The sequence below is a fragment of the Mastomys coucha genome, unplaced genomic scaffold (assembly GCF_008632895.1).
Source record: "Mastomys coucha isolate ucsf_1 unplaced genomic scaffold, UCSF_Mcou_1 pScaffold22, whole genome shotgun sequence".
NCBI classification, from domain to species: domain Eukaryota; kingdom Metazoa; phylum Chordata; class Mammalia; order Rodentia; family Muridae; genus Mastomys; species Mastomys coucha.
The window spans coordinates 217,108,324-217,133,983 of NW_022196905.1; the positions used below are offsets into that span (position 1 = coordinate 217,108,324).

Consider the following 25,660-nt stretch of genomic DNA (forward strand, 5'->3'; position numbering starts at 1 on the left):
AAAAAAAAAAAGAAGAAAGGACAAAAAAAGAAGAAAGAAGAAGAAAGAAAGTAAGAAAGAAAGAAAAAAGAAAGAAGAATTTCCAAAATGGTTATAAACATATTCTGCCATTCTCTGCTACATATTTATGCAAAGTGGCATTCTTCCAATTGATGATTGTTAAGTCTAAATACAATCAACTCAGAATAACTTGAAAATTTGGCATTGCCAGGCGGTGGTGGCACATGCCTTTAATCTCAGCACTTGGGAGGCAGAGGCAGGAGGGTCTCTGAGTTCAAGGCCAGCCTGGTCTACAGAGTGAGTTCCAGGACAGCCAGGGCTATACAGAGAAACCCTGTCTCAAAAAACAACAACAAAAAAAAAAAAAAAAAAAAAAAAAAAAAAAAAAAGGAAAATTTAGCATCAAATATTCAGATTTAATTCTTTATGTTAAAATAAAAAGGACATCCACTTTGTTAGTACATAAACTTGATTTTGTTTCTAGTGATAACTAGAAAAGTGGCTTAGGAAGTTCTGCTCTGAGTCCTGCTGTTAGGAAGTTCTGCTCTAGGTCCTGTCACAGAAGGACTCTTCCACTGAGTTTCCTTTTTGTTTGTAATAATAGAATTTATTTATAATGGGGATTAAATCTAGGTCCACTGATGACAGTGCTAGGTAAACACTGTACTACTTCTGAGCTACACAACTGGTAGTGATGATGATGATGATGGTGGTGGTGACAGAGAAGGAAAAGAAAGAAGAAACAAGGACATCTCATTGTGTAACCTCTAACCATTGATCCTCCTGCCTCATCCCTCCAAATAATGGTGTAGCAAGCTCAGGCCAGCTTAGTACTGGGCTTGAACCTAGTGAAATGCGTTTTTAGCAGTGTCGGAGCCTCTAGTGAACACTCGCATTGGTAGCTGCTGTGTTTACTGCCCAGCTTATTTTAGAAATGGTATCACCTCAGCCCTCTTACTCACCCCTCTGCAAAACTCTGTAATCCCTGAACGCGGCATTTCCCTAACGTCTCTGCCTGTTTAAGACAGGTTTTCTGTTACTAGACTTGAAGTGTGAGAGTGCACTGTGCCCCACCTCTGGGCCTGTGCATCCATCCCTCTGCACACTGAGGTAGATGAGGGTCTCCCTGTCTCCATCCATCCATGTTCCCCCTCTCTCCTGGGCTCACTCTTCAACACGGACGCCCCCCAAGGTGAAGATTCCTGTTTTCAAGCCTCACTGCTGTTGCCTATGTGCAGATTTCTACTTGTGGAGTTTCTCTGAAAGCACCTGAAACATTTGATGTTAGAAGTTCCAGGAAGTGTAAGGGACATGAAACTGGGAACAGTGATGTCACACTTATCTGGTTCCTACTGGCCAGCGAGGTACTGTGCAGGGCGGCCATGGCTGGTATCTGTTAGCAGACAGACTATGAGGTTCCTTCTCGTTCGCTTTCTTGCACACAGGTCTGATGTCCTTTTCTCTATGGCCCAGCCTTCACTCTTGCGGTCTATCTCTCATGTCTTCAGTACTGTTTGACCCTGAAGCATCCACATAGCTGGGAATCTGCCCAGTGAAAAACCAGTGCTCTTTCTGTCCAGCTCTGCCTCCCTAGTCCTGCCTGGGGTTACAAGCACAAGCTGCTGCCATGCTGCCCTTTTATGTGGGTGCTGGGGATCAGAACTTGGGTGTCATGCCTGCTGCCTAAGGAACCTTTCTCCTCTGTAACTTTCCCTACCAGTTTTGTTGAGTTCATTATGTTAAATGTTGATTTTTTTTTTTTTCCGGTGGTAGCTAAACCAGTAAATATTGAAACAAAATGGATAATTGTAATTTTATCCAATTTCGGGGAAGATAATTTTTAAAGTAAAAGTTAAAATACTGTCATTGACAATTTCATCCCTCACAGGAATACATGAAACACAGGTATTCACCCATGTTTCCTGAAATTAAATTATGATGACATACTCAGAAATGAATGATTGTCACTTAAAATTGTCCTTTGCACATTTGTGGAAATAGTACGAGTGCCTTAGTGCTTAAGGACAGAGATCTTGTTATCTTTTGTGAGTTGTGTGCATCCTCACATTAATGCTAATCTGAGTTATGCATCATCACTGAGAATGAAAATCAGGCTCATTTTAAGTGTTAGATTTAAGCCTGAAGCAGACAGTTACATCAGAATTATTAACCCCAAAGATGAGAGATTTGTAGAGCGAGTGTGCGTGCCTGGGGAGTATGTGTATGTGTGTGCGTGTGTGCGTGTGAATTCATTCCTTGCACTCTTGCTTTCTGACACTCTAGTAATTGCTAGGGATGGGAACCGTGTGTTAACTGGCCACCGTTTGAGTATTTGCGGTAATTTATGGAGTTGATTATTCCGGCCTCAAGTGGAAGCTTAGGAGGAGGAACAGCACATGGTGAATCTGTGTCATGGTCCCCGGAGCAGCATTTCCAGAGAAGGCTCTGAGTTATGCTGGGCTCCTCTCTTCTCTCCCAGCCCTTTCTATGGCTCCTCCCTCCCCTCATCATCATCCATTCAGATAATGTCTGTTCAGAAATCACAGGACCCCTGGGAGGCGGGAAGAGAGCCCTGCTATAAGCACGCTCAAGCAAACCTTTCACCCTGCTGTCAAGGTGACAAATGCTCGTCCTTAAGGGAAGACCGGAGGTTAAATCACCAGTGCTTCTCTCCTCATCTCTCTCCACACTACCTCGCTCTCAGCCAGATCTCAGCCACAGGACATCAGAAAGTTGGGCGACTCCTAACCTTTATGGACCTTGTTCCAGCATATGTTTTTATAAGCTGAAAGCTCGAACTGAATTATGTTTTGGTGCCTACATCATTAGGATTTGCTCAAAGTCCTTATATCAGCACATTTTTTAATCTCCCATTTCTTCAGAGGGAAAAGGCTTAGGAAAGAAATGTTTACATTTTAAGGGGTAGTGTTGACAACTTTAAATCCAATTGTAATAAGATGAGCAAATGTCTTCTTTTTTTATATCATTATGTGTTAGTGGTGTACACCCTGTCACATAGGGTGACCCCAAAACTTGTATTAATCCAAGGATGGGGGTAGACATAGATGTATGCATGTATGTGTGTGTGTATGTATGTATGTATGTATGTATGTATGTGTGTATGTGTGAGTGAGTCTTCTATAACCTGGCTAGTCTTTGAACTTAATATGTGACCAAGGATCTCCTTGAGCTTCTGATCCTCCTGTCTCTTCTTCCAGATTGTAGGCATGTGCTCCCATGCCCAGTTTATACATGCTGGGGACTCTGACCAGGGTTTGTGCATGGCAGGCAAGCACTCTGCCACTGGGCCACAGCCAAGCTCCCCTTCGTCTCTCTTGCCCTCTTCTCTATATAGAAGTTAGCATAATAAAAGATTCACAGTCTCATATTTCTATCTAAGGTCCTTTAATGGATTTCTTTTGAGATAAATGCCAGTATCATTTTAAAGTTGTAGGTGGCCTGTTCCTTGTCCCCCTTTTCATATTTCCCCTGTGCCACCTTTTTACCTATGACCTCCGTTCTGGAAGAGTAGTAGTTTGACCAGCTCGTTCGGTTAACAAAGGGTGGAGCTGTGTGGAGCTCACATTGTAGTGAGAGTAGAAGAAGCAGCATTTTTAGTTTAATACTTCAAACTATGTATGTCACGTGGAGAAAAGAGCTGTGCCTCACAGAGAAGTGCGCAGTCAGTGGCTTTTATTTGGTATAAACATCAGCATAGAGTGTGCTTCTATAAAGTTGGTGGCTGTGGTGTCAGCGGACCATATGATCTTATAGGATTGCCATGTTATTGGTTGGAAAGTTGTTGGATGGTCTATGACTATAAGGAAAAATGAAGAAAGAGGGCTTGCAATTGTTTATAAACTGATAGTTGTGAGTTTCATTTAAGAACGCTTGAGTAGATACTTGCAGATGGTGAGAGAGCAAGCTACAGAAGTTCTGACAAAATAGTGCTTTGGGGAGCAATGAACAGAGAGTTGACAAGTTCCATGACAGTTGCTTTTCTTATTGTTGTGACAAAATGGCTGATATAAGAAACTGAAGTCAGGGAGAGATTTATTGTCACTCATGGCTTCAGAGAATTCAATATAGGCCTTGCCCTGCTGGTTTCAGGCCCGTAGTGCTGCAGGCTGAGACTGTCTGGAAGCAAGGGATAGGTCAGGACAAGACACAGCTTCCAAGGAAGAGCCAGGACAGGGAGGTGATGGAAATGAATTCTTGTAGTGCCTTGGTCTAGACTGTGCAGCTCCTCCCGAGGCCTCTAGGCATGCTTCCACCTTTCCCAGTACTCAGTTGATGCTCCCATGGTTTCCTGTACTCAGGGGGCCTTCCATTTCCTCCTGGGCTTCAGCATAGGCATCAGTCCCCTGAGAGGTGTTTGTGATTCTCCTTGTCTAGACCAGGTTCTTTTCTATATCCTGTTCCTTCAGAAAGCGTATTGGAATTTTAAACTTATCTGTGTATCCCCGCCTTCCACCACTGAGACCTGGAGACCTGAGTTCTCTCAGTGCCAGAGTAGTGTCTCCTTTGCATCCCCGCTGAGTTCCTCAAGTGTCATCAGATGAGAAAGGCAACAATGTCTGGGTTTTCTGCAGAGCAGAGAAAAAAAATTTTTTTTAAAAACTTTCTTTTTTTATTTTTTAAATTGGAGACTTTTTCTTTTTAATTTATTTTATGTCTATGAGTACACTGTTGCTGTCTTCAGACACACCAGAAGAGGGCATCGGATCCCATGACAGATGGTTGCGAGCCACCATGTGGTTACTGGGAATTGAACTCAGGACCTCTGGAAGAGCAGTCAGTGCTCTTAACCTCTGAGCCATCTCTCCAACCCCAGAGGAAATCTTTTAAACCACTTTTTAGTTGTTTAAACAAATTTTTAGTATGAATAAAAATATTTTGGACACACTCTATTCTCTCAGTTTTATGAAATGCCCTATGCTTCATCTTTGCCGCTGACTCCAGTTGCTCTCCTCAGGTGGACAGCCCTGTGCATTAGCCACGCCTTAAGTGCACACTGATGTGCTGCCCTCAGGGTGTGGGGGGCTTCAGGCCTCTGCTTTCATAATGAGTGAGTGACGCCTGCTCTGTGGCGCTTTCTAACTGGGCTTTGGTTCCTCTCCTGCTCTGAGTTAATCATTCTTCCTTTGTGGCTGCAAGCCAGGCTGGGCTGCCCTCTGCCTGCACCTGATGATACAGTGTGTAAAGTGCCCAGCAGAGAAGCCCACCTCCCTGAGTCCAGAGACCTGAGTCCAGAGACCTAGAAAGCACCTTATGAGAGGTGGTGCTACAAGGAATGTGTTGGGAGCGGGGCATGGCTGCACACCTTGAGTTTCCCCTGTATTTACATAATGCTCCTTGTCTCTGGCTCATGAATTCACTGTTCATTCCATTTCAAACCAGATTAAAATGAGTTCAACATTGTATCATGGATATTCATACTGCAAGTGGTTTGTGGTAGATATTTTTAATATACTTGAGAAACAAACTCAAAGCATTATGGTATTGATTCAATTACAGAAAGAACCACTGATTCTTAATGAAGTTTACTTAATGATGTTTTATATATCTGTGGCATCTTAAAGGCTTCAGAGAGCCTTAGAAGTGGCTTCCCAAACAAGAAAGATACTTGGACCTTAATATTTTCAAATTTCTGATACAGGATTTTATTTGATATGTAAGATTGCTTTAACAACCTCTGGTTCATCGAGAGAGTAAATTACAACTTAATGGGTACAGGAGCCTAAAGTGAGGAAGTGGTAGAAAGTGAGATTCTGAAAAGAGAAAGCAGGAAAGGACCTCGATGTGGATCTGAGCCTGCAGCCCTCTATCCAATGGTTCCAGGGACACAAGCTCTACCAATGTCATGAATCCCCAACAGGTCACAGTATTACACCACAGCATTTACAGGGGGTTAATACATAATTTTTTTTATTACAAAGCATCTGTAATTGATTAAATTATGTGAAGCCCAGTTTTAAAGGTAGATGAAGAGATAAATGCTATGTGTTTAAATGATATATGTGTTTAAAATTTGGAATGAAATGTCTTGATATTTTAAAGGATTGTTTGTTTGGTGTCTGAGGGAGTCAGCTTATACAGAAAATATTGTCTGATGGCAATCCTTGGCAGGTAGGATCTTGTGTGCACATACAAAATAAAAATGCACTCACAAGGCAAGCCTAGTGATACATACCTTTAATCCTAGCACCTAGGAGGCAGAAGCAGGCCACACAGAACAACCTTGTCTGGAGAAAGCAAAACATGGCCACTGCCGCCAACACACACACACACACACACACACACACAGAAGAGACAGAGAGAAGGTGGGAGAGGAAGAGAGACAAATATAAATGCCCCTTCAGTTTCCCGTCTAATTTAGCACGGTTGGGAGTTGAGCTTTTGGGTAAGAGATAGTTACTGAGTGTTTCTTTGTGCCTGTTGCTAAGGTTGTCTTGGGGAACAGTAGTGAGCAGCCAGATGGAGTTTACATGCGTACAAAGGAGTCAGACAACAGATGAAACCATTGTATTGTAGTGAGATTCTCTGAAGAAAAGACACTCATTTGATGGCAGGCTCAAAAGTGCTCAGTGTTATTCCATGTCTTCTCCAGCTACTCCCCTCAGACCGCTTCTGTGTGGGAAGGCATCAGCCCTAGCTGCTCTGCATACAGACAGCTGTGGCACACGGTGGGTGGGTCATGTGCATAGGGACTGTTGACAGAAGGCTGAGTTCAAGTCCACTGCCAAGTGTTGATTTGCTTGGTAGCTTCACTCCAACCATATTACACAGGCTAAGCTTAAAACCCCTCTCATGTTAATACAAATAATGTAGTTATACTAAACTTGGAAGGGATAACCGCAAATTTTACAAATCGGATTCGTCTTTGCAGTTACTTCTTTCCTTCTGCTTGCACTGAACAGGTACTCATTGCAGAAGAAGTAGACATTTTTGTTAGAAACAGCAGCGATGTTTCACATATTTATTTATATAGACTCTAAAGTGTGACCATTTATAAATACTATGCTTTAGATGTTCCTTTATAAGATAAAGCAGAGTGTTTTCCCAAGGATCCCCGCTCCCCCTCTCTTCTAGGCAGGTAACTGTGTTCTATGAAGGAATCTTTTGTTAGCCAGGACAGAATGGAGATAAGAGGTGATTATGGAGGAGCAACATCCTCCCAGCTGAGGAAGCAGGTGTTAGAAATGCAGATGAAGTGGGCTGACTAAAGGCGACACAAATTCGAAGTGAAAATGCCCCTGGTCTGCAGCCCTGCTTTGCACACATGAAGTTCCGGGCAGCTGAATTATTCATCTCATTGTGTGCACTAGTTCAGGAGTTAGGGAAAGGGTGCTGCTTACATTTAAACTGTCTCTTTCCTTCTCCCTTTCATCTGCACTTGACAAACAAAATGAACTTCAGTTTACAAGTTATAGCCCAGCAAGACAATGATGTGCCCCCACCTCTCTCCCCACCCCCTTTCTTCCCTTACACACACACACACACACACACACACACACACACACACACACACACACACACAATCTAAAAATAGATAACAATATAAATCAATCAGAATTATTCTTCTCCCTCATTTGTTTTTCTTTTTAATAACAGCCACTAAAGATAAACCAGAAAATAGCACCGAGGTCACTGTGTGCTCCGCTCCACCCTCACCCTCTAGTGCCTTTATGGTAATTTTTCTAGGTAGGGTTTAGAGAATCTCTTTTAAAATGAACCGTTTCTTCTCCCTTATCCATCCACAAGTTCTGTTATAAAAAAAGTATATCACAGAAGATGGTCTTGTCACAGCACCTGCTGTCGGAGATTCAGCCTTTTCACAGTACCAGAGAGGTTGGACACATTTGCAAAAAGGCAGCATAAGTGCTTAACCCTCATCTTAGAGATAGAAAAGCTATGGACAGCACAATACCTTTACATTTTGTTTTTATGTTGAGATTCAAAGGAATATTTGAAACCACTGAAGTCTTGGCTCATTCTTTACAAATGTGTAGACCTAGGAGCCCAAGGATCAAGGGTTTAAAGGGCAAAGGTCTTGGATAAGAATCTGGTTTTCATCCTTGATAAACAGCGCAACTGTGGACAAGTTACTCAGCATCTCCTGGTCCAGATTGTCTCCATGAATGAGGGTAGCAATGCTGCCTGTCCCTGGAGCGTGTGGTGAGATTCCATATGAGCATGTGGGGAGTGTGGTGAGATTCCATATGAGTGTGCAGAGAGTGTGGTGAGATTCCATATGAGCATGTGGGAAGTGTGGTGAGATTCCATATGAGCATGTGGAGCATGTGGAGCGTGTGGGGAGTGTGGTGAGATTCCATATGAGCATGCAGAGAGTGTGGTGAGATTCCATATGAGTGTGCGGAGAGTGTGGTGAGATTCCATATGAGCATGTGGGAAGTGTGGTGAGATTCCATATGAGCATGTGGAGCATGTGGAGAGTGTGGTGAGATTCCATATGAGCATGTGGAGAGTGTGGTGAGATTCCATATGAGCGTGTGGGGCCCTGTAGGAACACTGTCGACTTTTGTGTTTGAGCAGTAACTTTCACTCCAGGAAACCCTGTCTCTGCTGGACAGGCATTTTAATTTCATGGAACTACCCCAGAAGCTGCGGAGTTATATCTGTGGATTAGTGTGGGTTTGAGTTGGCTTGGTAGTTGGAGACTTGGGAAAGAGACTTTAGGTATGTTACCTTTAATTGGCCCCCTGATGTGAGAGAAAAACATAATTAGATTTGGAATCAGAATATTGTGGCTCATTTTCTGACTCTATACTGATTTTAGGACTATAGGCAAGTCCTATAAAACAATGATCCTTGTTGGCTCTTATCTAAGGGGGCCATATTAGAGTATGTCACCCAGCCAGCCTTGCTGGGTTCCTGTGAGAAGCAGGTGAGCTGTCTTATGAGATATTCTGTGGCAACCAAGGAAATTTTAAGGTGGGTAAATAGTGTCATTGGATCCATCATGTCCACCCACACCCTCACTGGAAGGCACAGGATGAAATGTTAAGGTCAACTGTTTCCATAGCAAAGGCTATCACTTCATGTGAGCCCTCAGATTGATTCCACCATAATGTCTTGAAGGCTTAGAAAGATCTCCTACAGCTCAGAACCTCTGGAACAATTTTGTCTCTCAGATTCTTGGCTGGTTATTAGAACATCAGTTAACCTAGCATGGACTAACTCTGTTTTTAACAGAGAGCTCACAGATATGTCTTGTCTTGTCTTTTTTTTTTCTTTTTTTCTTTTTGTTTTTGTTTTGTTTTGTTTTGTTTTTTTGAGACAGGGTTTCTCTGTGTAGCCCTGGCTGTCCTGGAACTCACTCTATAGACCAGGCTGGCCTTGAACTCAGAAATCCACCTGCCTCTGCCTCTGCCTCCCAAGCACTAGGATCAAAGGTGTGCACCACCACTGCCCAGCATTGTAGAATTTTTTAAAGTGTACTTTTGGAGAATGCTTTTCTTTTATTGAGAAACACTGCTTTATTACTGTGGTTGTCAATCTTTCCCATGCTGCAACTCTTTAATACAGTTCCTCATGCTGTGGTAAACCCCAACCATAAAATTATTTTCATTGCTACTTCATAACTGTAATGTTGCTACTGTTATGAAGTGTAGTGTAAATATCTGAGATGCTACCTGTGGCAACCCACAGGCTGAGAACCATTGGTTTATTGTTTTGTTTGCTTTCTTATTTTGGTCTTTTGGACAGAGTCTTGCTGTTTGGCTCTGGCAGTCTGGAATGTGCTGTTGATTGGGTTGACTTTTGCTGGAATTACAGGTGCGCGCTCCACAGATGGACTCCGACAGGTACAGTGCCTTCAGAGCACCCAAACAGTCCAGAGTCCTGCCTGTACATGACCATTAAGATTTCCTTTCTCTGTGTGTCCGATACATCGGAAATGGTTGAATTACCATTTAAAATTCCTGTTTTGTTTACCGGTTTAAAATTTGAATTGCAAAAGTAAAGAAGGGTCTATCTGAAAATGCATTTGTTCCCAATCTTTGAGTTCAGAGCGTTTGTCTTTTACTACTACTAATCAAATCCTTTAAGAATTTATGAAGGTGGCTCCCTTTCAGTCTCTGGCTGCTGCCATGTCTGAGCATCTGTAATGGATGACCAGTTGTTCGGAACTGCACCAGTTTCTTGATCAAGATAAATAAGCAGACACACAGCACCGAGACCAATAATCTAAAGGCCCACAACGTCTGCTTCTTGCTAATACACGTGTTACTTCTTACATGAGGACCACCATCAGTAAGAATGCTCGGGCCACCCTCAGCAGCATCAGGCACGTGATCTGAATGGACAAGTACTGCCCTGATCTGTGTATGGCAGCCATCCACAGGGCCAGTGCCATCCCTCGAAGCTAGAAGCCTGTGGTGGTGAACATGAAATGGACCCAGCTCCACAAGAGCTCCTGAGCCCTATACCCCAGAAGCAATAAGGAGTCCACTGACTTTTTTGAATGAACACACATACACAATTTATGAAGGTGATAGGAATTAATACACATATGGAATAAATATTCAGTGTTGCCATAACATGCTGAGCTTTCTTGGGGGGGCTTTCCGTTCTGAGATAAAGAGTCCAATAGTTAATACCACCTTATGGATGTGACTCTCTAAGGCACAAAGTGGTGGTGATCTTGGTAGACCAAAGCGCTGTGTACTCTGTATGATGCTTCTCAAAATTTAAATAATCCTGAGGACTTACTTAAGATCTTCCATACACTAGTGTACACCCTTCTAGCTATTTTGGGGAGGAGGACGTCCTTCTTTCCTTATAAGTCTACAGGAAGTAGGTAGCTGATGATCTTGATGGTCATGTTGAGTCCCTGGCTGCTCTTTTCATCCTCCTACTCCGGTGTTGGCCTCTTATGCTTGTTGACCTCATGTGACTGCTGTGGCATTAAGCAGTGGCTCATTATTCATGATGGGGGGTGGGGTGGGGGGTCCATTGAGGAGGGAAAGGCTTTGCTAGTAAGCTGTCTTGTTATCTCTCTTCATGAGTCAACTAGGATTTCAGGAGGCTCTTGGAGTCACCCCTAATATTAGATAAGAGTTGAATCCCAGGATCATGGTTGCCATAGGAAAGGGAAGGAGGAAGTCTTCATGGACACAGTAAGTAGTGCTTCAGTCTTTATGGACATAGTAAGCAGATGTAGGCTGTAAGGTAGAAATGGGAAATTAGTCCACGTGTTAGGCATTACCAGTGGTCTGTAAGACAACATTTTTAAAGCAAAAGAAAATCTGAAGTTGCTATAGAACGCTTTTGCTTAGATTCTTGAAATTCTAGTACATTCTGAAACTTTTATTTAGAATTCTGCAATTGTATATAGGTGGTTTAGTTATTTATTGGTTAGAGAGAAGCGCTGCAGCTTCATCTAGTTTTCAAAGATTAAGGCATTATTGAATGCTAACTGCTTCACACTCAAAGCGGCCTTTCAGATCTTTTGAACAGTTTGGGGGTACCCCAGTCCCCCTTTTTGCCGTGCTGAGGTCGTCTGTTTTTCCAGGAACTCCTTTTACTATCAACGCACCTTGCAGTATGTAGTGTGTATCACAGAGAGCTTTGGGAGAAATCATACTTTTCTTCCCCAAATTTATTTGTTTCAAAATCCACAAATTTAAGTATCTTTTTGAAGAATGTAAAATACATGAACAAAGTGCTGCATTGTTTCAGAGGTGGCACTGGCAGGGAGCCATGCTCCCTCTGGATCACACAGACTTGAGAATAAATTAGTAAAGATAATAGACTAATTGTTCACTAGTCCTTCCATAACTTGAATATACAAGATATTTGAGCACTTGCCATTAGACTTATAATCACAACAAAATACATATGATACACAGATAAAGATACAGAGAAATAAAAAGAACTTTTTCCCTCTAGTTTTTCAAACAATCCTCAGTTCTTTGTTGTCTTTAAGTTGCTTCTGTCCTGAGATGCGTGTGTTTAAATACTTTCCCCCACCCTGGATGAAACTGATAGTGTTTTCCACATTGATTTCTTGTCTGTAACTCTACCTCAAATCTCATTTTCATCATTGTTCTGACTCTTAGTTATGGTAGCACTCAAAAAACCAGGACACTCAGGAAATGTCATTCTTGTGGTTATCAGTTCATCGAGAGAGGAGGATGTGACATCAGAGGACATAGAGAACTATTAGGACTCTCTGGTCTAGAAAGTGGAAACCTCCAGGTATGCTTTATCACAAGACCCTTAGACAGTGAATAGATGTAGAAATATTGGGTACGTAGTCTTTAGTTATGAATTCACTGTAGAATGTCCTTCACAGGTCCAAGGTTTCTTTTTAAAGATTTGTTTTGTTTATTTTTTTATGAATGTGAGTACACTGTCACTCTCTTCAGACACACCAAAAGAAGGCATCAGATCCCATTACAGATGTTTGTCAGCACCATGTGGTTGCTGGGAATTGAACTCAGTCCTCTGGAAAAGCAGTCAGTGTTCTCAACTGCTGAGCCATCTCTCCAGCTCCCTGGGTCACTGCTTGCAAACTTTTAGGGCATTGAGTCTAGGGTAGACTTGAAGGTTGTAACCATCCCCAGTTTGGATCTATTTCCTTCGTATGAGGAAGTCGCAAACCTTGATACTAAGGATGGAGTTGTACTGGTGGCCATGCCTCCCCTGCATGATGGACCTGAAACCATGAGCCAGTATAGACAGGCATAAAAATAATTAATATAGAAAATGGGTACCAAGAAGTAGGATCATTGCTGTGATAAACCTAAAGATTAGAATTATAGGCTTTTGCAACCATCTTACAGGCAGATTGTGGAAAAATTAGGTGCTACAAGCTAGATTAGACTTATAATAGTGTAAGCTGAGAATAAGGGACATTTTGGTGAGATTTCAAAAGAGTGAAGGCCTGCTCATGAGGCCCTAGACAGGAAGACATACTCTACCAGGGAGAGCTAATGTATTGGATGGAAGAAATTTCAAAACAACATAGCATTCAGGTTGTTTAAGGCTGCTTTTAAACAGATTTATAGTGAAAACTCAGAGAATAGTAGAGTGGAAATTGTAGGAAACATGCAATTTGAAGAAGGAGCTTGAACAGGCACTGTGGCAATAATTTTTCTTCAAAAAGAGATTATTGTTCAAGAGAAATAGTGGACAACTGGACAGTTGCAACGTGGCTTAAAGGTAAGACATTTCCCATCAAAGATTTCAGGGTATAAGCTAAGAGCTCATGTGAAAGAGTTTCTTTTGAAATTAGAGTGCCTTTGAGATGGAGAGGTGGGGGGAGGGTTGCCAGATAGGAAAGTAATTTCCCCTGGGTCAGCCAAAATGGCCTCTAGAGGCTCAGAGGCAGCTGCAGCTACAGGCCGAGGACAGTTGGCCGGGAAGTGGTTTTGTTGCTGTGATGTCTGACTGTGTAGCCAGTTGTATCTCAAGCTGGTTACAGAGCTTGGTGTTGTCCACGTGCTGCTAAACTTAGAAGCATGCAGAACATAAAAATTGTGGCCCATGCAGGATGGAACAGAACTTCCAAAGACAACCGGGACAGACAGGCTGGGTATGGCAGGGTCAGATCCCTTTCCTGGAGCTCCTGAGCTACTGTGTGCCTGTGTGAAGGGGGATGTCTAAGTTGCCCTGGAGGTTACAGGATGTTTGAGATCCCAGGAATGTGGAATGGAGCATCTGCCAAGTGCAGACACCAAGGAGCTGTGACCAGAGAGAAGGGCTGCATATGGTACAGTTATCCAGCCCACAGGGTGGCTTCCTGCAACTGCTGGTTAATGTTTGCCCGGCTGGGTTTGGCCTTGCTTTTCTCTCCTTTCCATGTTATCTCCTGACTTCTCCCTTTTGGGATGGAAATACTTACTCCATGCCACTGTATATTGGCACTATATAGAGGTTTGTTTGTTTGTTTGTTTGTTTGTTTGTTTTATAGCTGAAAGCTAGCCTTGAGTCTCAGTAGGGGCTTAAAACTTCTTTTTTTTTAAAATAAAGATTTAATTATTTTATATATGTGAGTATGCTGTTGCTGTCTGTTTCTCCTATTTTCTTTTTCAGTTTCTGGAAGGCCAGACTAATGATGTGTCCTTTTTATTTCTATCTTTGTTTCCCTCTCCTCCCTCCTTACCTCCCTCCCTCCCTCCCTTCAACCCCCCCCCCCATGTGTGTCTGGGTCTATGTGTCTGTGTTTGTGTAGTGTGTTTGTGTAGTGTCTGCCTGTGTGTTTCTATGTCTCTGTAAAAGTGTTGTATACGTCTCTCTCTCTCTCTCTCTCTCTCTCTCTCTCTCTCTCTCTCTCTGTGTGTGTGTGTGTGTGGTTGGTTAGTTGGCATGATAGGTACTCTTACCTACATTCTCCATTGATGGATCTCTGAGGTGTGAACTGCAGGAACTCCATAGGACCTGATGCTTACCTCACTGTTTTGGTTTTCAGTGATGGATTTCTGAGGTGTGAACTGCAGGAACTCCATAGGATCTGAGGCTTACTTACCTCAGTGTTTTGGTTCTCTGTGAGCAAATTTTGGAAATATTCTACAAGTCCAAGATTAGGATACTACTCTCTGGCTTTGTGCTAAAACTCTGAGCACATGCTTTTAGTTCCTTTCTAATATGGAGCCTTGCATGATGCAGATGGTTAGTAAGAATCTTGGTGATTATTGTATCAATGGTTCAGCTAACACCTGAGATTCTTGCTTTCCATCCCTTGCATTGCATTTCTGTGGTGTCTGGAAGCCAGAAGCAGGTTGGCTATAAACTGGATCATGCGTTGGTCTCATGAGTCATGCCTCCCCACCCCCAACCCAACCCCAGCTGCTTACTGCTCTAGTTCACATCTCATAGAGGCACAGTTTGAAACAGTGTCCTACTCGTCACTCTTGGTGGCATCTTGCTCCTGGCAAGATCCCATTGACCTCCACCTTCTTAGGGTGCTTCTTAGTCATTGTTTCTCTCAAACCCTTGGCGCCCCTAAGCCTTATTGATCCCTCACCCCTTGGAGCTTTTTATAGCTTGTTTCCCTCCATTTCCATGAGCTCTCTGGGACCCCCACCTGTGTCCTTGGCTGCTCCTCAGTTTCCTTCAGGAGCTGCTGTGTGGTATCCTGAGAGCTAAAACATCCCTGTGCTTGGTTGTGATCTTGGCCCCTTTTCTATATCTGGTATTTCTCTAAGAAAAGTCATCCAATTGCAGCCTTTTGTGAAATATCAAATTGACTTCTTTAGCTCTGACTCTTCCTTTAGATGGCAGACTTGAATATCAAAATGCCTATTCTGATATAACCGAGATATTAGATTAACATTTCAAACTTACCATATGAAAATAGAGATACTGATTTCCCATTTCTAGTTTTTCCTTTGCCTGCATGTCGTTTTTTCAACTAATGGCCTCACCACATGTGGCCTTGAGGGGGGTCTTTGACTTCTTCTTTATCTTTGTACCCCACCCCTACATCTCCTCTATCCGAAAATCCTGTTGGATACCTTCAGTGCATATTATGTTGATCCATCTCTTCATCTCCATTTACAGCCAGTGTCCAAATCAAAGATGCTGTTAACTCTTGCTTATTGGGTTTCATTGGTCACTGAACTTAACCACTGACCATTCCTGGAGTGATTACCCTGCTTCTGTATTGATCCTGATAAAATCCTGCCTGGACACATAGGCTAATCTTTGTAGAAGTTAAACCTTACAGTGTGCAACCAGACTCTCCCAACTCCTTTCTAGTTTTAAAACGTACCTTGTTTTTACTCTCCAGTTTCCCATTATAACAAATCAACGGACATCCTGATTACCAGCACAATGCTTGTCTCTCTTTCTTACAAGAGATGTCCCACTGTTGGTAGGAGGTGGACCTACTACAGCCTCTGCTTTGGTATTTCTGGTTGTTATGATCTTGGTCTTTTGTGGTAAATAATCTCTTCTATGCTTTCTCATTATATCTTAAACCACGAGAAAAAAAGAACCCAAGACATTAAACTCTAATGGCTTTCTCTTATTTGTTACGTGTGTGTGTGTGTGTGTATACAAGTGTTTGTAACAGGGACCCTCTCTAAGTGGCTCTTTTTGGGGGGGGAGAGGAGGGGTTCAAGACAGGGTTTCTCTGTGTAGCCCTGGCTGTCCTGGAACTCACTCTGTAGACCAGACTGGCCTCGAACTCAGAAATCCACCTGCCTCTGCCTCCAAAGTGGTGGGATTAAAGGCATGCACCACCACTTAGAGCCACATGCCCGGCTCTAAGTGGCTCTTTATTTTGTCCTAATTTCTATTTCTTTGCCAAAATAAATGTCAAATTGTAGGACACAGACTCATGATGAGAGACTTATCTATCTATGTTTTTCACTATATAGTAGAATCTTTTCTCCTTACTTTACCCACTAACAATTGGCTTACCAGTACATTCCCACATAGTTTCAGGAATTCCGGGGTAATCTTAAGAGGTTTGTGTTCTGATTGGGTCTCATTGCAGAAAATACTGATGCTGTATCGGTAACACTCCTTGTTACTGTTTTGTCTTGTTTTTTTTTTTTTCTTCACCTTCTGTTCCCTACTGGAGAGTTCTTGAGAGTGTTTCTTCTGCTCCTGTTTTAAAGCCACACCAGGGTTACTCACTGTAATATGATTGCCTTGGCATCCTGAGGCAGTCTTTTCTTCGGTTGGTTTTGGGTCTTGGTTTTTTGAGACAGGGTTTCTCTGTGTAGCCCTGGCTGTCATGGAAGTCACTCTGTAGACCAGGCTGGACTTGAACTCAAAGAGATCCCCCTGCCTCTGCCTCCAGAGTACTGGCTCATAGTCTTTTATTTGCTCTTCAGCAACTCATGGAGCTGACATATCAACACTGCTTCAGTATGAACACAGTGGTAATGACAGAGCTCTGTGGGTTAGCCCCATATGTGCCTTGAACTTGGGATAGTTGAGAAATGGATCAGAAGTCCCAAGAATCAGGGTGTAAGGAAAAGCTTCCAGCTTCCCAACTCACCCTAGTGCAGACCAGACTATACACCTGTATTCAAGCTGAAGGACATGCTCTGGTGAAGACTAGGCAAGTTGGCTGTGCTCAGCTCTGTGCACTATTGGGCTGTGTTCTAAGGCAGGCTGTTGGCAGCTGTGTGCCTATCCGGGCTGTGTCTAACGCTGGCCGTGCTCAGCTGTATGGACTATCAGGGCTGTATTTTCTGATTTATCTTCTGAAATTCATGGTGGCTTTGCCACAGCTTGTTGTTGTAAAGTTGGAAAGAATTCTCAGATGTCTGAAAACTTTTCTGACATTATTTTAGTTGACAAATAGTGGCCTTGCCTCAAAATGAGTATTATTTAATCCACAGTAAACCATCTTTTAGTTCTTACATCAGTCTTGACTTTATTAAAGTCAAAAGTAATGTTTAGGGAGGATAAAATCATAAATATGATTCATAAATACTTAAAACAACAACAACAGCACTCCTGGTTGAATAGAAATCCCACTTAGAATTGTAGTTTATCATTTAAGGGAAAACTTCTGGGATTAAGGGTAAACCAGTTTTAGAAAAGAAATCAAATATTATAGAATTTGAAAACCTAATTTAGCATATATCAGATTAATGCCCTGTAAACTCTCTAAGTCTGAATTCAGCTGGCACTACGTCTGACTTAATTCTCCTGTTTATTTTCTTCTCTTTCTTTGGTTATTTGTGTCTAAATCTCAGTTACTTTTGCTTTTATGGGTTTAAACACTTCGTAGTGATTTAGTAAGGGGCTTATCATTCCCTACTATTTTTTTCCCCAGCAAATTTTTGAGGAGGTAGTGGTCTGGAATTTTTCATGTGTGAAATCACCTTTTTTGTGAGTATACATACAACCTCACAGTTTTACCAATGTACATATTTTTTACTTGCAAATAAGCAAAGATTTAAAATTTTGTACATAAACAGTAAAGTTGATAAAGGCATTTTTATATATTTGTATCTTAATGTGCTTTTTCTGTTTTAAAAATATACTGTAGTTGATTGAAATAAATTTGATTTTGACTTGTGCCACACAACTGTAATTCCTTCAAACACATGTCACCATGCAGTATATTTAAGGCAATGTCAGCAACAATCCTTCCTTTATTTAGAGTAATGTAATCTAAAACTATCAACCCTTTCTACTCTCATGAGCTTTTGGCTTTCATACTGGAATGCACAAAACAATTCATTTATGTAGAGCTTTTAGTGGAATGCCCATCATAGGAAAGGTTGTGTTTAAATGTCCACCTTCCAGTGAGGTCGACTTTATGCCTAGCATCATCCTGTTTTCTGAGCCTTTTGAGTGACTTTGGTTTAATTAGTTATCTCTTTATTTAAAATGTAAGATGCTGGAGCCTGTCTGTGGGCCCAGAGTTGAGTCAGACAGTGTGATACAGTTGGAGAATATGTCACATAATACCAGAATCTACTTACTTTAGTAATATTCTCCAGGTACATGTGAAAAGGAACCTTTCAAAGGTGAGTCTGAGCCAGAGAGGAGGGATAAGTCATGTTGGAAGGATGGGATGTAGATCCTATGGGTATTCTGTAATGAGATTGATCCAAGAGTCATTCCCAACAAAAAGAATGTTCAGACTCTCAGACTCAAAGCCTGTCTTGGCTTATGTATATGAAGACTCCCCATTGACTTCTATGAGTGCTGAGTTCTAAAAGATTCAAATCGAGCAAGCAATAAGGAATAAAGAAAACAATAAAAACACAAATGGCATATGTAATTATTTACAAGTCAAATGGAAAGTCAAGATAGAAGATGCATAGAAATATTGACTAGCCAAGGTAATAACATTCTAGGGAGGGATTCAAGCTGTACACTGTGCATTCATTTGTTTTGATTTTTCATCTAAATCAATTCATTTTGAACATGAGGGTATGTTTAGTGTATTTGGGAAGACGTTATATTGTCATTGAACTCCACTCAGAGGCGGTCACCGTTGTCTGTTGGGGAACTGGACTGTATATTTGTTATGAGCAGTGTTGGAGACACAAGGATTAGAGAGCTGCAGCATGGAATGAGATGAAAAGTTCTCTGCCACAGCGCATCTCTGCTTTAAAAAGCAAGACACATGGGGCTGGAGGAAGGCTGAGCGACTAAGAAGCCCTGACTGCTCTTGAAGAGGACCCCAGTTTGGTTCCCAGCACCCTCATAGCAGCTTCCAGCCATCCACAGCTCCAGTTCTAGAGAATCCAGTGCTCTCTTCTGATCCCTGTAGGTACTGCAAGTATATGATACACATACGTACATCTAGGCAAACACCCATACATGTAAAATAAGAATAAGTACATGTTTTAAAAAGTGGAATCATGTACATATAAATGTATCAGGTACAAGACATCAGAAGCTGTGTGAATAAGGCAGTGCGGGACGGAACAGATGCAGTGGTAACATGGAGTGGACATTCAGAAGTGGAGAGAGGAAGATAATCAGCAGCAGTGGCTTTATGGAAGAGGTAGAGGTTCTCTTTAAACATCCGCAATACCCCAAATTCACTAATGTCTGAGACATGTTTTAAAATATATACTCTTTACATTATTATGAGTAGATGTATGGAGAAATATGACCACAATGATAAGAAAGGGGAGTCCGAATGAATACATCTTTGAAACATTCCAAGTTATTCCTCATTGTTGTTGGATCGCATGGTACTTGTTTCTGTCTGCTCATGTCCGGGCCTGGTTGACTTTCTTCACTAATACACTGCCAAAGAGAAGCTTTCTGAAGCAGTCTGCCTATTAAATTCTCTCTTTATATTCAATAGTTTTTGTTAAAACTAGGCATGTAATCATGAGCTCATCCAGTGTCTACTTTCTACACTAAGGTCTACATACCCCACAGAAAGGCAGACGCTAGCTGTGTGCCATGCTCCACAGAATGGGCTGTGCTAGTGCTGCAAGCCCAGGGTGCAGAAAAGAACTATGGTCATAAAAATGCTGACCTGAGGAGTTGGTGGCGTATCAGTTTTACTTGTCCCAAATATTTTTCATGATGTTGTAGAAAGGAAGAAGGTGAAACAAAACCTTTTTGTTGTTGTTGTTGTTGTTCTGGGAATAAATATTAACGAAGAGCGTTGTAGAAAAGAAGACTAAAAATAATGAAATGGGGCTTATATTCGTGCTGTGACCGTGGACCGTGAGTAGAGATGGAGGGCTGACTTTCACCAGTCCCAAGGTCAGTGGAACTGACCTTCAGTACTAAGCTGAAGAACATCTGCTGTCAACTCTGATTAGATTCTCCCAGTGATGCGGAGTAATGGTGCCTCAGTCTAGATGCAAGGATTCCGGAATTTATTTCAGTCTTCTGTATGTTTTTGGAACAATCTTATCTTGACTATGTGTAACATTTTGACAAGATTTTTACATTCATTCATTCATACTTGAAATTGGGATTAGGCACCATGCAGCCCTCTCTGTGAAAGCCACCCATGGCTAAATTTTCAAAAGCTACCCTAGATAACTGCTCTTATTGTAGGTACTCATACTACATTACCTTCCCAGAAGACCCATGCTCCATCTTTAAAACCTATTATACTGAGTGTAGACATGTTTGAATTTGATATAGGACTTTGTAATTTATAACATTTTAGCTTTCCAAATTTAGCATTTGAATTCTGTTAACACAATGCATCATAAATTAGCCTTTTTCTATATCGTTGTTGAGTTTCCCATAACTTATTTATCCCTCAGGAAGCAGTTCTTCATCCTATGTCCTTAGCACCAGCAGTCAACCCCAGAACACTAGGTAGAGAATTGCATGATAGATCTAACCAAATATTGGGTGATGTAAATGAGAATTTAGTACATAGGACATACCATTGGATCCTTCAACATCCATAAACTGTGACCAAACACCTTGTATTTATTAGGGTTTTACTGCTGTGAATGGATACCATGACCAAGGCAAGTCTTATAAAGGACAACATTTAATTGGGGCTAGCTTACAGGTTTAGAGGTTCATCCATTATCCTCAAGGCAGGAGCATAGCAGCATCCAGGCAGATGTGGAACTGGAGGAGCTGAGAGTTCTATCTCTTGTTCCGAAGGCAGCCAGAAGACTGGCTTCCAGGCAGCCAGGAGAAGGATGTAAAGCCATGCCTGCTCTAACCAGGCCACACCTACCCCAACAAGGCCACATCTCCTAATAGTGTACTCCCTGGCCCAAACATATTCAAACCATCACACACATATTTATTTATTTATTTATTTATTTATTTATTTATTTATTTATTTGGTATTTTCAAGACAGGGTTTCTCTGTATAGCTCTGGCTGTCCTGGAACTCACTCTGTAGACCAGGCTGGCCTCGAACTCAGAAATCCACCTGCTTCTGCCTCCCAAGTGCTGGGATTAAAGGCATGTGCCACCACTGCCTGGCTGAAAGTTCAATTTTTAAAATGTATGCAAAAGCCAGTTGGTGGTGGCACATGATTTTAACCCCAGCACTTGGGAGGAAGAAGCAGGCAGATAGATCTGAGTTCGAGGCCAGACTGATCTACAGAGTGAGTTCCAGGACAGCCAGGACTACACAGAGAAACCCTCTGTCTTGAAAACCAAAACAAGAAAAAAAGAAATATTTAAAAAGTAGGGTGTGGGACCTAACATGTAGGAACATTTAGTACTAGTAATTGTTACTAGGATGGGATCTAATTAACTTGGTTGTTGTTTAGCTAAATTTTGGTGGGTAAGAGGAAAGATTCAGGCTTGGACAACTGAGTGGTTGACCTTTCCCATGGATAGTTAAAGTAATGGCTTTATTTAGAAGGGAGAACCCTTGTTCAAAAGGCCTGGAGCAGGATTCCTGGGATGTTTTCAAAGAAGTAAAGTAAAGCCTCTGTCTTGAGAATGTCTAGGATAATGTAGAGGTTGCAGGAACTGCTGTGTCTTGTAGACCTTGCGGGCTTTTTAAAGAGGCTTTAATGGTTTAGTCTAAAGATTTTACCAGGAACCAAAGCATTTGATTTCAGACTTAGAAAGAGGGTTCAGACTTTAGTATGAAAATTATCTTTAAAATTTCCATCAAGATCAGAGGGCTGGGCTGAGGATGTATGTAGCTCATTGATAGGTATATATTGACTATGTATAAGACCCTGGGTTTCAATCACCAAAACCAAAATTAAAACAAACAAATAAACAAAAACAATTCAGCTATACCATTTAGCTCATCTCTGAAGACACACCCCTAGGAAATCTTAGTGGCTGTTTTTGCTAATAGCCATTAATTTTGGCTAATAGCTATGCCACCTGTACATACAATAGTTTTTCAACAATAAACAGTAAATGGCATAATTGACCCTGGCAACGTCCAGTTTTTTTCAGTAAATCTGAGGGTCATAGTTATGTATGTGTGTATGTGTGTGTATACCTGGATTTTGAGTGGCTGTTCAACTGTCTTCTGCAAGTCGATACATTATTTCTAAGGTCTCCAAACATCTTCAGCTCTAGTCAGGATCAGCATTAAAAACTCTCATTAGGTAAGTAAGTGTAATTAGAGAATTGTATCCTCCGAGGGCATACAGCAACAAAAAATGTACATGTGCAAGACCATTTTATCTGTATATACACTACAAACACACCTACTCGCTCCCTTAGACACACACACACACACACACACGCACACACACACACACACACACACACTTTTCCTATAAGGAAATGACCAACATGTTCTTCTCTTTACTTCCTCTGGCCATTCAATCTCCATGTCAAGGAGTGGCAGGTATACATAGGAGCTGAAATAAAGCTCATTTACCAGTCCCTTTAATTTGTAGGTATAATGACTGCATGATGCTCACTCTTCACTATCTAACTAACACCATCATGTTATATCTCAGACATTGTGGAGTGACAGCAGAGCCTGTATTATTCTGTAGATGAGCATAGCAGTTTTGCACATACACAAGAATAGATCACAGTGAACATGCCCTAACTCCGTTTGCAGACATTGTATTTCCACCGTGACAAAATTCCCACAAGAGGTTAAATTATTCATGCCTTGGAATCTGTGGGATTCAGCAGATAGGCTCAGTATTATTGATGGCAAACTTTATCTCTCTTATTTCTGAGACACATAATGGAGTAGAGAAACCTTCAGGTAGCCAGAGTTAGTGTTTAGGCTAATTTTGCAGGACCATTGGGCTTTTGTCTTAATGTGTACAAATACAATTTTTGTCCCCCACAGCAGATTGGAAGTAGATAGAGGGAGAGAGAATTGGCACTAATTTATGAACCTTCCAGCCCTCTTGGTTTGACATAACCTGGGAGGGCAAGGTGCTCTAATTACACTTGCTTCACCTAATGAGACCTTTTAGTGACAGCTACTGATTAGAAGTGGAGATGTTTGGGGACCTTAGAGAAGACATATTGACTTAGAGAAGACAAGACTTCATCTGCCTGTTGTGTAGCTCAGGCCCCAGCAGTTGACTAGCCACTTTGAAGTCCATCTCTGCACCTTGCTCCAAATGTCTGAGTGGACTATGCTGAGAAGCTGAGATACACTTTATTTCTCAGCTTCAGTGAGGTCAGAGAGGTCAAGAATTCTGTTTGCTTTTAGCAGTGTCTTGACGCTTTTCCTTCCTTGGTGATGGTCACATGGACTGCTCCTCCTTTTGGTAACAAGAATAACCCATAGTCCGGGATGCTCTTTTTAGAAACATTGATTTGAACCGTGGCAAATGGACACCTGACATTGTTTTCCTCTTCACACATTTGCAGTATGCACATTGGGGGACACTGGACTGAGAGGTTAATGGCATATTGTATATAATATGCATATGAGACGTGTAATGAAGCCTGAGAAAGAGCCATGGAGAGATGAGCCGTGCTCCCGAGCACTGCAGCCATCAGACACAGTGATGCTCTGTGTACTTCAGTGAAGTAGAAGAAAGTATTCCAAATGCTTTACCAGAAAGAAATGGTAAGCATTTTGAGGAGTCAGATGTATTTAAGATGTGTTCATGCATCCAAAAACTTTTTTTGCTTTTGGTGTGTGTGTGTGTGTGTGTGTGTGTGTGTTTCTGAGACAGGTTTGTTTGTCTTCAATCAGGCTGACCTTGAACTTATAAGATTCGGAGATCCTTTTTATACCCTTCCAGAACATAGGTTTACAGCATGAGTTGGTTCTCTCTCATTGGTGGAGCTCATTGTTCTCTGTTTCCATTGCCCTTTGTACCCCAGGTGTGGAGGAGATACCTGTTGCACATAGAAGGGGTGGGGGGAGATCCACCCCCTATTGGTGACATTTCCTGGAACTGGCATTACTCCCCACAATTAGGGCTTCTCCTGGGGATGGGTGTTTAATCAGTAAACTTTTTCCGAAGCTGACTTTAAGCTTAATGGACATTCCTGGCTTCCCGGTATTTTTATGAGATGTCCCTGTTTGCTCACTTCTTACAACTTCACAGATAGCTGCCTGCTTCTACCTCCTGAATCCTTGGACTAAAGGCGTGTGCCACCACCACCTGGCACTATATACACATTGTAATGTACCAATTAAAAATATATTTAAAGCCGAACAGCAGTAACGGCTTGCTATGGTACCAAGAACATGCATTTACATAATCTACATGTACTTTCCGGAGCGAGACAAATTTTCTCTGTAGATCCAAAAGGTATAGTATTTACTTCTCCTTTTGTAATCACAAAGCTTTCCCATTATCCCACATCCTGACACTTTGTTGGCAGGATGAGCTGTGTTGTTGTTCTTGTTCTTGTTCTTGTTCTTGTTCTTGTTCTTGTTCTTGTTCTTGTTCTTGTTCTTGTTCTTGTTCTTGTTCTTGTTCTTGTTCTTGTTGCTGCTGCTGCTGCTGCTGCTGCTGCTGCTGCTGCTGCTGCTGCTTTGCCATATAGCCCGGGCTGGTCTGACACTCCCTGAGATGCCTGGCTGGTTGTGAATTCAGTGTTCTCTTACCTCCACCTCCCAAGTACTACTGTTGGAGTCATGTGTCCTTTCTTGCTTCATATGTATACACCTTAATAGAATAGATTAATCTTTCCTGGATTTTCCTTTTCAAGTTGCATTAGTTTAAACTGAAACCTTTTTTGCTTTTATATTTTTCACCTTTATAACCATTATCATTATTATTAACTTTTGTATGGTGTTTGTGATATATCTGTTTGGGCGTGGATGTCAGAGGGCAATTTTGTACGGTCATTTCTATTCTCTCAACTTTTTTTAGGTTCTGGGTTCAAACTGAGGTCCTTGGGTGGTGGCACATGTTTTTAATCCCAGCACTCAGGAGGCAGAGGCAGGCAGATCTCTGAGTTCGAGGCCAGCCTGGTCTACAGTGAGTCCTAGGATAGCCAGGGCTACACAGACAAATTCTGTCTCAAAATAAACAAACAAAAAGTGAAAATATGCCGGCTTAACCTCTATGAGTAGTTTTGTGTCTTTAAATCTCACGTATGTATTAATAGACTCTGTATGTACATATGTGTGTATGTTTAGGGTTATGTATCATATCAAAGTTCATTCCATTCCTTGTTGACCAACTGCAAAGTCAAACACCTGAAAGCTTGCACTGTTTTATTCATTTAAGGTACTGGGTTGGAACCTGAGGCTTCTTCTTTTTTTTTTAATTTTATGTATATGAGTACATTGTAGCTGTCTTCAGACACACCAGAAGAGAGCATCTGATCCCATTACAGATGGTTGTGAGCCACCATG

The 25,660-nt window shown here is 41.8% G+C and overlaps 1 protein-coding gene and 1 pseudogene across 6 annotated transcripts in view; both read left to right on the plus strand.

The window, feature by feature from the left end:
* Slc10a7 (solute carrier family 10 member 7) overlaps positions 1-25,660 on the plus strand; it is a 233,262-nt gene that overhangs the window by 87,591 nt on the left and 120,011 nt on the right. The gene's annotated exons all lie outside the window — the stretch shown is intronic.
* Positions 8,154-10,442, plus strand: LOC116070756 (annotated as a pseudogene).